The sequence below is a fragment of the Strongylocentrotus purpuratus genome, unplaced genomic scaffold (genome assembly GCF_000002235.5).
Source record: "Strongylocentrotus purpuratus isolate Spur 01 unplaced genomic scaffold, Spur_5.0 spur5_scaffold_20, whole genome shotgun sequence".
In the NCBI taxonomy this organism is placed as follows: Eukaryota; Metazoa; Echinodermata; class Echinoidea; order Camarodonta; family Strongylocentrotidae; genus Strongylocentrotus; species Strongylocentrotus purpuratus.
The window spans coordinates 49,723,341-49,730,954 of NW_022145606.1; positions in this window are offsets into that span (position 1 = coordinate 49,723,341).

The following is a 7,614-nucleotide window of genomic DNA, read 5'->3' on the forward strand; positions in this document are numbered from 1 at the left end:
TAGTTCAAGAGACAATGTTGTCTTATAATATTACCACCATTCTTCTTCTTTCTCTCTTTAACTATTCCTACAAGGATAGTCTGTTTAAGCACTTGACATTATCAGTTTCATTTTGTGCTAGATTATTGCAATTTTGGAACAGCTCGATAAATTGGCCATCTTACTGCACACAGAGTATGTGCTGTTCCCCTGCCTTAATCAAAATCGTAGACGTGACGTTCAAATAATTCACATTTAGACAAAACTCTTCACTTTCATCAGCGCAGCAGCGCAAATCACTGGCTTTCGCAAATCCAACACTGACACTCTTTCATATCTGAAATTTACCTCAAATATCAACTATGTGCACGGGTTGAACCAAGTTGGGGATAATAATTCTCTGTTGATATCTGTACAGCTATGATGATGTCGAGTGGATACGTCGCCGGAATGTCGATCACTAGGTCCACGGTTCGAGTCCTGCCGCCGCACTAATATCCTTTGGCAAGACATTGCTCTACATTTGTCACACTCCACCCAGGTAAAGTAAATGGGTACGTGGTAGGATTTTATTCCTTGAAATGCTAGAGCGCCGTATGGCAGCCGTGCTACAGCCAGGGTAATATTAATTTGGAGCGCCAGGAGGGTCAAATCTGACTGACATGAGCGCCTTACAAAAACCCATTATTATTATTTTTTTATTATTTATTGATTTTGATTGGAGCTATTTGCAGTTTGGAGATGAAATTTATGCTTTAATCCGAAGGTTACTCTTTGTGAGTGTCTCGTCCCCCTTTCTTATTGGTGCCCCTCCCCCCCCCTACTCCACTCCTTGGAAAGGTGCGCCGTCGCCCCACCATACTCTGCCAGTTATTTGTATGCCAAAGAAGAAAGAAAACGAAATACATTTATATAAAGTTCGTCGCAGAAAAAATAAAATCAATCATTATCGATGTTTTATCATAACTTAATCACAATAAAAAATAATAAATTACACACTTCTTTCATTTAATGCAACTCATATGATGCATATTTCATGCATAAGTGATTAAAAAACAATTTGAAGAGAGGTTTACCAAAAATAATTTCGGGCGGTATCTGCATTTCAAAGAGGAAATCACCTTTCAAAAAAGTTCATTTTCTGCCCTCTCATATGACAGCTCAATCACGAAAAATGAGCCAGGAATAACAAAGTTCTGTTTGTCTAAAGTAATACTTGCATTTCCATATTTTGATTAAACGAATTCGTTTTCACTGGCTGCCTGCCGTAGCAACAAACATAGTTGACAAATCGTCCATCAAGTCTTTTATCTAAGCTTTACAAATATGTGTCATTTATTCATTATAATTGAGATAAAGTTATGATAAAACATCGTTAATTCTCGGTTTCATTTGTTCCGGGACGCACTACAATGTCTAAAATTATGCAAATACTCATTTGCACATACTTATGAAAACGAGTGTCTATTCAACATACCTTTCTGTCTCTCTCTCTCTGTCTCTCTCTCTCTCTCTCTCTCTCTGTCTCTCTCTCTCTCTTTCTGACTTTCGTCTCTCTTTCTCCGCACTTTAATTTTCCTTAATTCTCACACAGATAAAAAAAAAAACATAAATCACTGAATTCACTGTGTCAGTTTATCCTCTACTCCCCCTCTCCTCCCTCTCTCTCTCTCTCTCTCTCTCTCTCTCTTTCTCTCTCTCTCTATAGTTCTCTCTTTCCCTTTATTCGATAATCTCCCTCTGTACCTTTATCTTTCTTTCAATATTGATGTGATATCACGCGCATTATGTCTACTGATGCTCTTTTTTGTATACTCTACTTAAGTTCTACTTTATAATACTGTTGTTAAGATCAATTTGTATATTGTTTTAAACATATGTGTGGCTTACACCCAGTAAGATCGATAGATCGATCTGTAATTGAAAAACAAGTCAGAACAAATCTTGGAACTAGGAAGCATTGAATTAAATATGTTTATGTTGACTCATTTAGTCGGTGCTGCTGGTAATTTGTATACTCAAATCAATCAGCGAATAAATAAATATAGCCAACACTTTACTGTAACAGTCTTTTTCTATTACTCTTAATACAAATAATGTTTTTTTTTCTTCTAAAATATGAAACAATAAATGAATTACTCACCTTCCGTGTATATCAGTAGGCCTTTGAATACAGATTAATGACGTCATTCGCTGCCTTTAGTAATCGATGAATAATGAACTATAAACTAATGGTTAACACGTCTAATGATATAGTCCGTTATGGCAGTCCGTGTAGAAGGATCCCTGCTTAACACGGCGGTGCTTACGGCTCAAGTAAATGTCAACTGGGAGAATGATGAGACTAATTATGTTAAACATTAGTCTCCTGAAACAAGTTCTGTCTTTTGATACGATGAAAGTCATGTTTTGACTGTCCGAATTCGATTGCATTTGAATCATCTAATGTGCTCAATAAGCCTGCTTGATATAATTATAAGAGTGACTCATAAAATTCTCAAAATCGCGGTACCCAGCTCCAAGAAAACCACTATAATGGCTGTCCACGAGGAAGAAATAACATGCATCGTGAGCTAGTCCAACCGAACGGGATCAAGTCGATGTTAGTGACTGGTTTAACTTTTGCACGTGATGGTGACGTCATACAACTCGTAACCTAGACAGTATTGTGATTGCGTGGGTGGGGGGGGGGGGGGGTCGGTAACGTTTTTTGGCAGTCCTTCAAAGGTAGATCCACGAACAATTTAAAAAGACGAAAGACTCCATGCATGGCTGATCGTCAATGAAACGGAGTTAAGTTTTTTATCAACTCTGTTTGTTGCTACAGCAGGCAGCAAGTGAACACGAATTCGTTAATCAAATTATGGAAATGCAAGCATTACTTTAGACAAACAGAACTTTGTTATTCACATCACCAATTTTAGGTCATTACGTTAATTTTAAACAATAAAAACAAGTTTACTATTGATTCGTTCCTTTTTCCGTTTTTTTCTTGTGATTTTGTTATTCATGTATTTAGATATAGCGACAACAAAAGCGGGACATACGAACGGACAACCCGCACAAATAACGCCTCCGGCACCACTTTCGGTGGGCAGAGGCATACCAAAGCTCAAAAGCTTTCACTAAATGTAGTCTTATATACTACTGTCGATTTGCAGTGCATGTGATTTTCATCAAGATTGATTCTGATATGTTCTTCATTATTCCCAAACTTCACAGTGCACATCAATTCTTATTTTCCTAATTAGTACTCAACTATATGTTTGAGACGTACATGAGGCTTAATAGTCGTTCTAGTTGATTGCAAGCAATGTTTTGAAGGGAGTTTGAGCGCAATTTCGTGTAATCCCACGACGTTTCTGAAGGACCTTTTTAGTTTGCGTGAGATAAGCAAATGTTATCATGTTAAAATGACGAGTTAGAGGCACTATAATAATTACTAATTTTCCTTCAAATGAACTTACCCCCTCATTAAACACATTTGAATGGGGGGGGGGGGGATCCATACCAGAACATGTAAGTTTAATATTCTACGAGCCATCCCGAATCTTGGGGAGGGTGTGTGTGTGTGTGTACGGTATTAAACCGAGGACACCCATAAGATTTATACATTCACCTCCATGACCACTCGCAAAACGTCCATCTAAATTATTCAAAGTTTGATGACCTTTTGTATCGGATACGTTTATGTAGATGCTCCGTTCGCATGTTGAAAATGTTTGTTTTTTAATTACTAGATCCTTGGCTATGGGGTTATCTTTCAAATCGTTCTCAGAATGTTATATTCAGACAAACATTATGTCTTTGAATATGTTTAACATACAAATGTGTACATAATGAGTCCTTTATTTCTGGCATGCAGAAACACATGTGTGTGCGTGCGTGTGTGTGCGTTTGTGTTTCCAGGCAAACGTGGACGTTCATTATAATACACACCTTCAAACCGTGGACACTCGCCAAATGCGGACGTCCTCGGTGAAAAAAAACTGAAGCAAAGGGATTAGATAGTGTTTGGTGTGTCCGAATTAAATTATCGCATCGATCCAAGGAAGTCCGCGGTATCCTGTGCTAAATCATACATAAAGTGTGTAAAGGATCTGCCGTGTGTCATATTTCACCGCCTGACACGATAGAGGAGACCCTAAAGCCCTCTAGTGGTTCTTCGAGGCCAGTCCGCGGTCGGGCATCTTTCGCGCGCCCCAGGTTTTTCGCGGCAATTTCGGTAGCTAGTACAGTGGCCGTGCAGTATGCGCGTGGACGTGGCCACGTCCACGCGCATACATGCAGATCACGATTGGAAAAGCTAGCTGCACTGAACAACTGACAACAACAGAGAGAGGTGAGTAAGTATTTTATGCATGTACTTGTTTTAATTACATTAACTTGGACGAGATCACAACCCAGGGTTGACGGCAGGCCATAGGCTTATTTACTAAAAACAAATAATTAGACTAGTCTATAGACCTCTATAACGGCCCAACGGCAACGTGGTACTCCTACGTAGCATCCATGCATTTTAAACCAGGACCGATTAGGCCTATGCATGACTAGATCTATCATCTAGATCATGAGTATGGACAAAGAAAATGACGTCCCATTTGCATGGAGTATTCATTTTTTCCGGAATTGAAGAGGCTCTTTTCATCCTAAATGTATGCGACAGCTCCCGTATTGTATACTGTTGCATGGAATTGGAAGATCTGTTGTGGTTGTTTGTTTTTGATCATGAGAGTTACATTCTTTTGCACATGGTTGTGATGGAAAACGGGTTTTTATGTAGTGCAGTAGACATTACTGGACAACGGGGTTACAACTTGTTCTAGGGTGAGTTCTTTAATTATGGTGTAGCATGATGGTCATGACGATCAGTAGGCCTAACTTTCAACGGAGCTAGATCTAAATCTAGGTCTAGATCTAGGCTAATTCCGAAACAAGTTTAATTTAACTTCCAAAAAGGGCCTAGACTCTAGATCTACTCCCTAGCTCTAGAGTTTAGACTAGATCTAGAACTAGACTAGTCTAGAGATAGTAGAGTCTAGACATCTATGATCTAGATCTAGATGTAGACCCTAGGTAATAAATATAATCAGCGTTTGTGTTTACAGGCAAACGTGGACGTTCATTAGATATAGATTCTAGATCTAGATCTAGTCTAGATCTAGAACTAGATCTACACACCTTCAAACCGTGGAATGCACCTCCCAAATGCGGACGTCCTCGTTGAAAAAAAAGGCGTAGGCCTAGACCTAGATTCTAGTAGAATATACTGCTTGGCGGCGCTATTAAATTATCGCAGCGATCGAGGAGGTCCGTGATATTCTGTGCTAAATCAAACTCAAAGTGTGAGGCTTAATCCAACTTAATAATTAGACCCTAGCAATTATATAAAAGTCATATTGCACGCTAAGAAATCGATATCTAGCGCAGCGTACGCGTATCTAGCTAGATATAGATCTAAAGCGGGGAGCGGAGTATTATTAGAAAACAATTTTTTGTTAACTTTTGCCTTGGAGTTAGGCCTAGCTGTTTTGACTTATGGATTCTATAATGAAGCCATGAATTTCAGCTGTCTGATGTATGGATTTTATTTTTACTCGAGTCAAGGCAAGTGGAATCCCGTGGACTTTTTGGTAAGCCTGCAAGGCCGCAGGGTCTTATCTTTCCATTTTCTAGAACCAACATGAACATAATATACTCTAGATATAACTCTCGTAGACTCTAAACTTTTGTTTGTTTTGATTTTCATGTGTCGGTATTTTATAAAACAAATAACGCACTTGACCCTGTTGTGCGTAATGTAAATGCAGTGTACGCTCGGTTTTTCCAGATGGTGCGCCCTGTGAACTCGCCGCAAGCAGCTCGTTGCACAGAGGCGGCACCAATCTAAAGAAACCTCGCGTGTACTGTAAGGCTGTGAATAACCGTGTAATGAGGTACTCGAGTACACTTCCAGGCTTACAGTCAAATAGTCGGACGCCGTGTTTTCTTTTATAATAAAAATTATTTAAAAAAAAAAATTACCACCATACTATGGTAGAAGACTAGAAGTATACCGAAAACTCAACTTATTTTACCTTGAGTTCCAGTTGAAGGCGCTGATTCAATAATAATAATTGTAAACAATGCTGTTTTTAAAACCAAAGATGACTTGACCTCCGAGTCCAAACAGAAATCCGGACATTTGGTCCCAGTTTCTGAGTGGTGAGTTGACAGTGATTGAGCTGGAAACATTTTTACCCACGATACCATGCTAGCGCTAGCTCCCGGGCACGGGTAAGCGTCGGCCTGGACAGTGCAAATGTCATGTCGTATTCAGATATATTGTGTAAAAATGTCTCTCGATCATTTAAGAATGTCAAATTCAGTTCTCAACACGAGAGGTACATGTACAGTGTAAATGTAACTTGACTTATGCTCAGTCAGAAATGTCAACCCCTTATAACACGTTTAATAGGTAACACGTCTATGGAGAGCATAATTGTTGTGTGAACCCTTCAGTAGCACCCTTTATTTTTCCTCGGCCATGACATTTTTAATTTCACCTTCAAATTTTTTTTGGAAAAATTTGCCAAGTTCAAATTCAGAATAGAACTTGTTGTTGGTTTAAAATGGTTTACCCTGACCTTCACATTTGAGGATCTCAATATTTTGAGCACCAGAGCTCTAGCTCTCCTTAACAACATTTCAGGACCTCGATTTACATACTGAGCTCTTTAGTACTACTTGAAATACAGATGTGCAAAGATAGAGCTCCTTGTTCAGCACCTTAGTAAACTAAGGAGAGAGATCAACAGAGCTCCTGATTTTTTTAGAAATGAAGGCCTGTAAAAAAAATCACTGTTCGATTTCCCCTGTGTTACCAAATGCTCACTAAATTTTCAACAATTTATTATATCTTGTCTATTTCAGGATTTGATAGCACTCTGACAGGGAATAATTAGCCTTTTGACCCCCCCCCCCCCCCCTGACTGGGAAAGTTTGCCAGAGATCGGGAAATTTGCCCCTTAGAGCGGACAGGCCTGGTACACCCCTGAGCATGTTTATAGGATACTGAATGGTAAATAGGCCTAATGGGTAGGCACAGCAAAGAGAACAGAAGAGCATACCTAAAGAGAAGAAAGGTAAAAATCAGAGAAGTGAAATTAGCTCAGGAAGATAATCACACAAGTCACATTCAAGTTGATAGCCCGGCAACAAGAAGCCATATTGTTACTGAAGATAACAGCCATTCTAACAGTCACAGCCATACCCTCTCATCATCATCGTCGTCTCTATTTCCTACATGGACATCAGCATCACTTCCATCAACTCGTGGACAGATTTGTGTGAATACTGCAAAATCAATTTGCACCAGTAAAGCCTCTTCAACAACAGCTGCAATTTTGCGAGGTGAAATCCCTAAAAAAGTATCAAATGACATTTTGATGACAAAGTGGAATGAACACAGATTGCTGTATAAACAATTGACTCTTGTCAAGAGAAGATTAAACGTGATAGAATATGGAAAAAGAGGTCAGATGCTTAATCAGATGGGAGTCGATATGAAAAGATGAACAACAATAATTTAAGGTGTGTATTTTGGAATTTACTGACCATTCACATTTAGTGGACAAATTCTCAAATGCTATAAAT